Genomic DNA, 7,758 nt, shown 5'->3' with positions numbered 1-7,758 from the left:
AAACATTACAGATATAGCTGGAAAGGGAAAAAAAACAAGAGAGAAGGAACAGATTTCCAATACACTAACTCTTTATGGTTTTTTCAGGACACTAATGATCCATCAGAGACCTCAGAGAGTTTATATGTAACTCTAAAATTCAAACAATTTGCTTTTTTCCTTTTTCCTATAATAGTACTTATGTTGTTAATCAAATACAAGATAATTCTTGCTATAAATTTATACATTTGTCATGTTTTCTTCTGCTATGCTTAATGTTTATTGTAGGAAACAAAATTGAACATAAAACTATGTATATGTTCTGGGGACTTCCCTGGTGGTTCAGTGCGTAAGACTCCAGGCTCTCAATGCAGGGGGCCTGAGTTCGATCCCTGGTCAGGGAACTAGATCCAACATGCATGCTGCAACTAAGAAGCTCACCTACCACAACTAAGAGTCCACATGCTGCAACTAAACATCCCCCAACGAAGATCCTGTGTGCTGCAACTAAGACCTGGCACAGCCAAAAGAAACAAACAAAAAAAACTATGTATATGTTCTACTTGTCACAGGTTGTGAAAAGCAATTCAATTTTCTCATATTCACAATGTACTAGAGACCAAAGGAGGAGATGTAGAAGCTGGAAAAAAGGTTATGTGATGTCCTCTCATTCACATTAGCCCATTTCCTCCAGAGTCCTGTCTGTGGCTGTGCAGTATGCTCGAGTGGGGGCAATGGTCCAACACTGCCTCTGTTCTAGTTCTGAGGGAACAGAGGGGAAACTTACAAGGCAAATCTTGGCCCAGAGTGGCTGATAATAAGTAGCACTCCACCCCTGAGGCGACCCCATCAGAGAACAGCAGGCTCAAGTGAACCTAACGCACAAAGAATCCAAAAAGTGAAAGTGGTATTCCAACTGTCCACACCGCATAGGCTGTCACACTGAAGATGGCAAAACTGAAAAAAATTGGGGGAGGACTGAACTTTCTCCTGGAAAAGAGGGAGTATCTGTTGCCTCCTTTGGTCCCACCATCTTTATCTTTGGCATGGGAGGCAACGGGGTAGATCTTACCAGCCAGAAAGAGAACAAACAGGAAGATACAGAGGACCCTTTAGTGTGTAAAAGAGGCCCCTGCTATCAGTCAGAATCCTTAGAAGGAAAGGCAGCAAAATTGTAAAGATACTGTTACCAGCGGTGACAATGCCATTCACCAGTTCAAGGCGCTTCTTGAAATGGTGTCTCCAAATGACCCATGAAGGCTGGTAGGCAAAGGAGCTGCCACAGGCAAACATGATTCTCTAGGTAAGGTACAGAGGCTCCGTGGAACTTACAAAAGAACGGGTCATGAATCCAACAGCACCCACCATGGCTGTTTTCTGACAACCAAACATGTCTGTGAAGACGCTAATGGGCAGCACAAGGGCATCATGCCCATGGAGAGAGAACTTACCCACGCTGTCTTGAGAACCATCTTGTCATACTCCTTGGACCCGAAGGTCTTCAGCATGGACGTGAAGAGCACCCCGCAGGCGTTCTGGACGCCGAGCCACCCTCAGGGGCCTCACGAGGCTCAGGGAACTGGGCGCCCAGCAGCCCGCCAGCTCTACCTCCATGTTCTCGGCCGCCGGCTCCTCGGGGCCCTCCGAGGGTCCAGGGCCGGGCAGCGGGGCCACCTCCGTGGGCGCAGGGGCCCTGCAGGCTGCGCCTCGCTTGTCCCCCGCGCAGTGGCGGGCCCCTCCTGGGAGGGCACCATGGCCGACGTGGCCTCCTCAGGCCGGCACCAGGGGAGTGGGCGGGGCCGAGGTCCTGGCGGGCTCAGGGAGGAGCTTCCGTGTTGGGCCGCTGAGCTAGAGAGGCCGTCGTGAGGGCGGGGGAGCGCCCCTGTGGGCAGGAGGCACCCCCTCCTGCTAGGACTCAGGCCGCCCAGTCCATAGCCCCAAACCAACTCTTTGTTTATTTATTTATTTATTTATTTAGTTTGCGGTACGCGGGCCTCTCACTGTTGTGGCCTCTCCCGTTGCGGAGCACAGGCTCTGGACGCGCAGTCTCAGCGGCCATGGCTCACGGGCCCCGCCGCTCCGCGGCTTGTGGGATCTTCCCGGACCGGGGCACGAATCCGTGTCCCCTGCATCGGCAGGCGGACTCTCAACCACTGCGCCACCAGGGAAGCCCCTGTTTTTTTATTTTTATTAATACCTTGCAAAATACCTAGACTAAATATATATAGCTACCTGTTATTTTAATCAAAGTAACTTTTAGTTTTATGAGTATTGTTTATATTTCAAATATTTGTTCAAGCCATTCAACTGTTGACTGAAAAAATATGTACAACTTGAAAGTTGAGAATTATGTTTTATTTGGCGAATTTTCTGAGGTCTTAAGCCCAGAAGACAGCCTCCCATAAAGCTCTGAGGGACAGCTCCATAAAGGTAAGAGAGGAGCCAGGTTATACAGGAGTTTTGCAACAAACGCCAGGTAATCAGAACATAAAAGATTACTGTTAATAAAAGAACACCAGGTGTCTCAAGTTTTTTAAGTTAGCTCTTGCTTTTCTAAGTATAGGAAGATGCAAGAGTCTGGGCTCACTGAAATCATTCATTTGATGCACACCTTGGCTATCTAAGGCCAGGATCTAGTTCTTCTCCATCCTGAGACCCCTCAGGGTGCACCGTTGGGGGTGGCTGCAGTGGCTGAGGGCTTGTTGGATGGCAGCCCTTTTGTCTCCATCCTGAGCTCATTCCGCGCTCACCATCAGGGCCTGGTAGTAGCTGATGGCTGGATGGCCACAGCATCGTTTGTTTGCAGTTACAGCAGGCAACATTTTTCATCCACACAACAAATATTTCTTAAGTTCCTAAAAAAAAAAAAAAAAAAAGGAGTATAAGGTAAGGGACTTCCCTGGTGGTCCAGTAGTTAAGACTCCACGCTTCACTGCAGGGGGTGCAGTTTCACTCCCTGGTCAGGAAACTAGGATCCTGCATGCCACTTAGTGTGGCCAAAAAAAAAAAATTGAAGTCCCTACTACCAGCCAGATAAATTTTGGGGCTCTAGGAAATAGATTACTAAAAAAATAAAATATTTTTTGAGCTCACAGAAGTAGCCTCCACTCATCTTCAGCTGCCTAACCGAATCACCCCATGTGGATCCTTCTGAGAACAGCAGAATCAATCGTGAGTACCAGGAATGATTTAAAATTTTAACTCTCCTCCAAAATTGTTAGGCTACTTCCCTTGACTTTCTCTCTGTATAACAGCCGTTTTCCTCTCTGAAGGTAATGTAACATTCAAATGTGTTTCTCTTCCGAAAGCGTAGAAATAACTGAGTAAAGAAAAAATAATCCTAGCAGTACTTTTTGTTTTGCAGAATTTTTGTTTCTCTTCAGCTTTATGGCTTTCATTAATCCTCTTTGGCATACAAAATAAAGGTAGATGTATTGCTTTAATGACTATGCATTTGCCTTAAAGAACAATACAAATGCCTGTATTTCAAGGCATTAAGCACATTAAAGTCAATACAAAGGGGAACTAGTTCATTAACTGTTTTAACCTAATAGTTAATGAACTAGTTCCCCTTTGTATTGATTTTAATGTGTTTAATGCCATGTTTATCACTGTATAGCTTTCAAACAAAAATACTGTAATGCATGCTGAAGGATCAAATAACTGACTTTACTTTCAGTATTTCCACTTTTCTAAATCATACAGAGAATAGCTGAACTGGACTTATACCTATTTTGGATTTCATTTACATTGGTGTATATAATAGTTCTAATTTCTGAACTTTGTACGCCAAATGACAGGTGATTGACACATACTATCTCATACTAGCACCTAACAGGGGTAAGAGCCCTGAAAAGCAGGTATTACCGCTTACATTTTACACATTAGGAAACTGAAGCTTAGAGAAATTTAATAATTGGTCTTTTGTCACACAGGTGCTTAGTTATAGAGCCAAAATTTCACTCTTATGTGCCTTACTCCAAAGTACGTCTTTTTCACTACCCCATAGTGAAAGTGGGATCTCTTTTTTAAGACATGTAATTATTGTTTTAAATTATCTGATTTAGAATTCATACAATTCAAATCAGTTCAACAAATACTTTTTGAATGTGTGGTTCAATAGACATATGCTACTCAGATAAACCCAAAGAGTCAGGCCTCAGGTAGCCTACAGATTAGCAATGAGGCTATGACAAGCATGAAACAGCTATAATTCAAAGTAGAATGTGCTAAGTTTATGCAGTATCATGATGATTAAAAGAGGAAAGTTCCCTTTGGTTGAGAGAACCAAGAGAAGTATCTTCGAGCAGAAAAGGTTTGAGATGGCTTGAAAATAGACAGCATAGGCAGAGAAGATAATGGGAATGAAGAGTAAAGAAAATGGTGTGAATGAATGCATAAAGACAGGAAACTATGATGTATATTTTCAGAATAGCAAGAAGTTGTTCACTTAGATTTTGTAATAAAATCTGGCCAGAAATCAAATAGAAAAGCCAGCACTTGCCTTTGAATATTTACCTAGAGACCAACTTCAAAAACCTGTGTGTACTTCAAATATTCCTCTCCTAATAAGCTAAAAGAAGAGAGTAGACACAAAGTAGCTTTCTCATGATTTGAGGGTTACTTAATGTAGGAAGAAGAGGCAATGAACATGAATTATATGAATATCTTTTGTTTCTCTTACCAGACTTCTTTCAGTAAGGAAAAGTAGGAGACTCAGTTAGTTCAAAGAAGATTTTTATAATAATAATTTTCTGTTAGTTTACTGCTGTAGATAACAATGTTTGTGAGAAAATAACTCCAGTGTCAGAGTTACTAAAAATTTCAAAGGCATCTAATTTCTTTGATTTTGAAAGCTGATAACATCCTGTGGTGCCGGATTTGCATACTGATTACAACTGTAGCTACAGCTGAAACAATGGTCTCCAAGCAAAGGAGATTCTTTCTAAGTTGTTATGATGAGTATGGCTTGGGGGCTTCTAGGGAATTGCAAAGTAATCTGTTACATGTAGGTAATTATATTATATGCTTATAGGTCTTAAGTCAGCCACACTCTATAAGTGATTCTTTTAGTCAGTATTCTCCAGAAAAACAAAACAGAGAGAGAGAGAGAGAGAGAGAGAGAGAGATTGATTGATTTATTATAAGGAATTGGCTCACATAATTATGGAAGCTGAGAAGTCCCAAGATCTTTCATTTGTATTGGAGGCCCAGGAAAGATGGAGGTGTAAATTCCAGTCTGAGTTCAAATGCTTGAGAACCAGAAACACAAACAGTATAAGTCCCAGTCTAAGGGCAGAAGAAGACCAGTATCCAGCTCAAGCAGTCCTCTCCCTTTTTGTTCCATTCGGACCGTCAACTGGTTCAATGATGTCTGTTCACATTGGGGAGGGCCATCTTCTTTGCTCAGCCCACCAATTCAAATGCTAATCTCTTCTGGAAACATCATCACAGGTATGCACAAATATATGTTCAAACAGATATCTGGGCATCCCATGATTCAGTCAAGATGACATATGAAATTAATTATCACCGTGATGTGATTCCCTCAATAGAGTTTCATGAAGATTTCTATTTAGGCCAGTTTTTATGGCTTTTACTTAAGCACCAGGTTAAGAAAAGGGGTAAGGGTAATCTTTTTCCCTTTTAGAATGTGATGATATGTCAGTGCTCTCTTGGAGAGAGGAGGAGATAGCCACCAGCAAAGGTGGGGAGGTGAAAGGAAATTGACACCTTAGAAAAGGCATCAGGATATAAGGACTTGTGATAGCCCTCAAACGTTTTTGGGGAAAAAAATATAAGATTTGAAGGTAAAATAGAGCAGTTATATGGTAATTTCTTGAGAATAGCAGGAGCCCCACCCTCACCTAACTGGTCCAGTAGCAAGTGCACTTGCTACTTGTGGAATGACTGCAAATGTCTCTCCTTTTCACCAAGAGCTACCACCATAAAGTTAGAAACGAAAGGCAAGTTTTCAATGTGACCAGCTATTGGGGCATACAAAGCCTAGGAGATATGCCTGCTAGATCTCTCACCAGCACTATTGAGCCTTTCCAGGGAGATAATTCTATACAATATGCCATATAAAATAGTATATCAAAAAAAGAAGAAAAGAAACCTATTGGGCAGAGTTAGAATTCTCTTGCAGGTGGAGAGAGGGGAAAGCTGAGATCATATATACGTTTGTAATTGTTTTCTTGTCTTATACATGCATTTTTAAAAAATGAATGTTTTCCTACATCAATAAATAGTCTTCTATGTAATAGAAATAAGTAAATAAAAGAGAGGGTCCATAGCTTTCCTCTGATATTTAAATGGGGTTTGGGATCATCCCAGATACTTAGAATTACTGCTGTAGAATATGAGAAATATTAAGAGCAAGAAAGAAAGCAATGAAAAAACATGGTGAAATTTAGTTCTTTCTTTAATCAGTAGTATTATAAATAATAAATTCTGATGTTTAGTCTGAATTTTATTTTTGTTTTTGTTTATATGTGTAATACCTAATGGCATGTTATAATTTCATTACATAAAGTCCCCCCAAAATAGTAAATCAGACTAGAAAAATTCTTAGGTATGCCAGAAGTGGGCAAAGGGAAATGTGGTTGGCCCAGAAAATGTCTCATGCCTGCCCAGTTGACAATACCTGACCCATCTAGTATAGGGAAAAGGTTACATGAGAAGCCTCTTAAAAATAGGTTGTTGGGGAATATATTTCAAGATATACAGAAGGATGTCAGAGTAACACCAGAACCTTACTTAGACATGGAATTATCTAGAAGGCAATGGAAAAAATAGAGAAGAATTCCAGTAGAATCTCCAGGATGCATTTAATCATGATATCTGATTCTGAGGCAATTTTTCTGACTTACCTGGTAAGGTGGAAAAAAACAGCAAATAAAGATTAATTAAAGAAGTGAGAAATAATTGAAATCAAAGGATTTCTTATTGATTTGCAAAACTTTGTAATAACAGCATTGTCTTTTACTCATACTAAAGAAGAAAAAGAAACCTCAGGTTTGGAAGGAAAATAAGGGATTATAACTGGGTGCCACAGAGCTCCGAGTATGCAATCTAAAGAAAGAGGAAATTACTAACCGATAAAATAACTGTGTTCTTTTTGAAGATTCAATTTTACACGACATCAGTTTAGTCTAGACTTAGGTTAGAAACTGCTGACTATTCCCAAGTTTCCTTAAATATGGCCTATTGGGACTGTGCTCCTGGAAAAAATCTATCAGAATTCTCTGTGGTTTCTAGAAGCATGGTCTTTCTGAGTATACACACAATGGAATCTGTTGTTGGCTCTAGTTATTTCTGCCTTTTAACAAACTAGGGATTTGTATATTAATCAAAGTACAGCGGTCAACATAATGGTCAAATAATTAAAGTTTATGTATGTGCAAGGGTGAAGATTAAGTAAACCCAGTCCAATTCCCTCTGAAAGTTTTTTTCCTGGATTAACTTCATAGATTCAGGAGATATTAGTAGGGAGCATGGTAGGACCACCAGCTCTGCCATATATTAAACTGGTGTTATTTACTCTTATGGATGTGACGCAGCCCTAACCAAGTCAAATAAATGATTAAATTTCCTGTTGTTTCTGGTAACTTTGAGTTTGGTTTCAGAGAATTATGTAATTTTAAAAGTGATAGAAATTTTCATGTGTGCTTTCAGATAGTAATGTTCACTTTAATTAACAATCGATATTCCTTGTGATCAAATAGTATCAGGACCCTTTTCATAGTTGAGGAATTCCCCACCTTATGACTTTTGGTG

The 7,758-nt window shown here is 40.5% G+C and overlaps 1 pseudogene; it reads right to left on the bottom strand.

Moving 5' to 3' along the window:
• Window positions 1–828: 828 nt before the first annotated feature.
• On the bottom strand, window positions 829–1,733 carry LOC132519141 (monocarboxylate transporter 10-like; annotated as a pseudogene).
• Window positions 1,734–7,758: the final 6,025 nt, after the last annotated feature.

This window comes from Lagenorhynchus albirostris, chromosome 4, assembly GCF_949774975.1.
Source record: "Lagenorhynchus albirostris chromosome 4, mLagAlb1.1, whole genome shotgun sequence".
In the NCBI taxonomy this organism is placed as follows: Eukaryota; Metazoa; Chordata; class Mammalia; order Artiodactyla; family Delphinidae; genus Lagenorhynchus; species Lagenorhynchus albirostris.
This window is presented reverse-complemented; position numbering and strand designations above follow the sequence as displayed.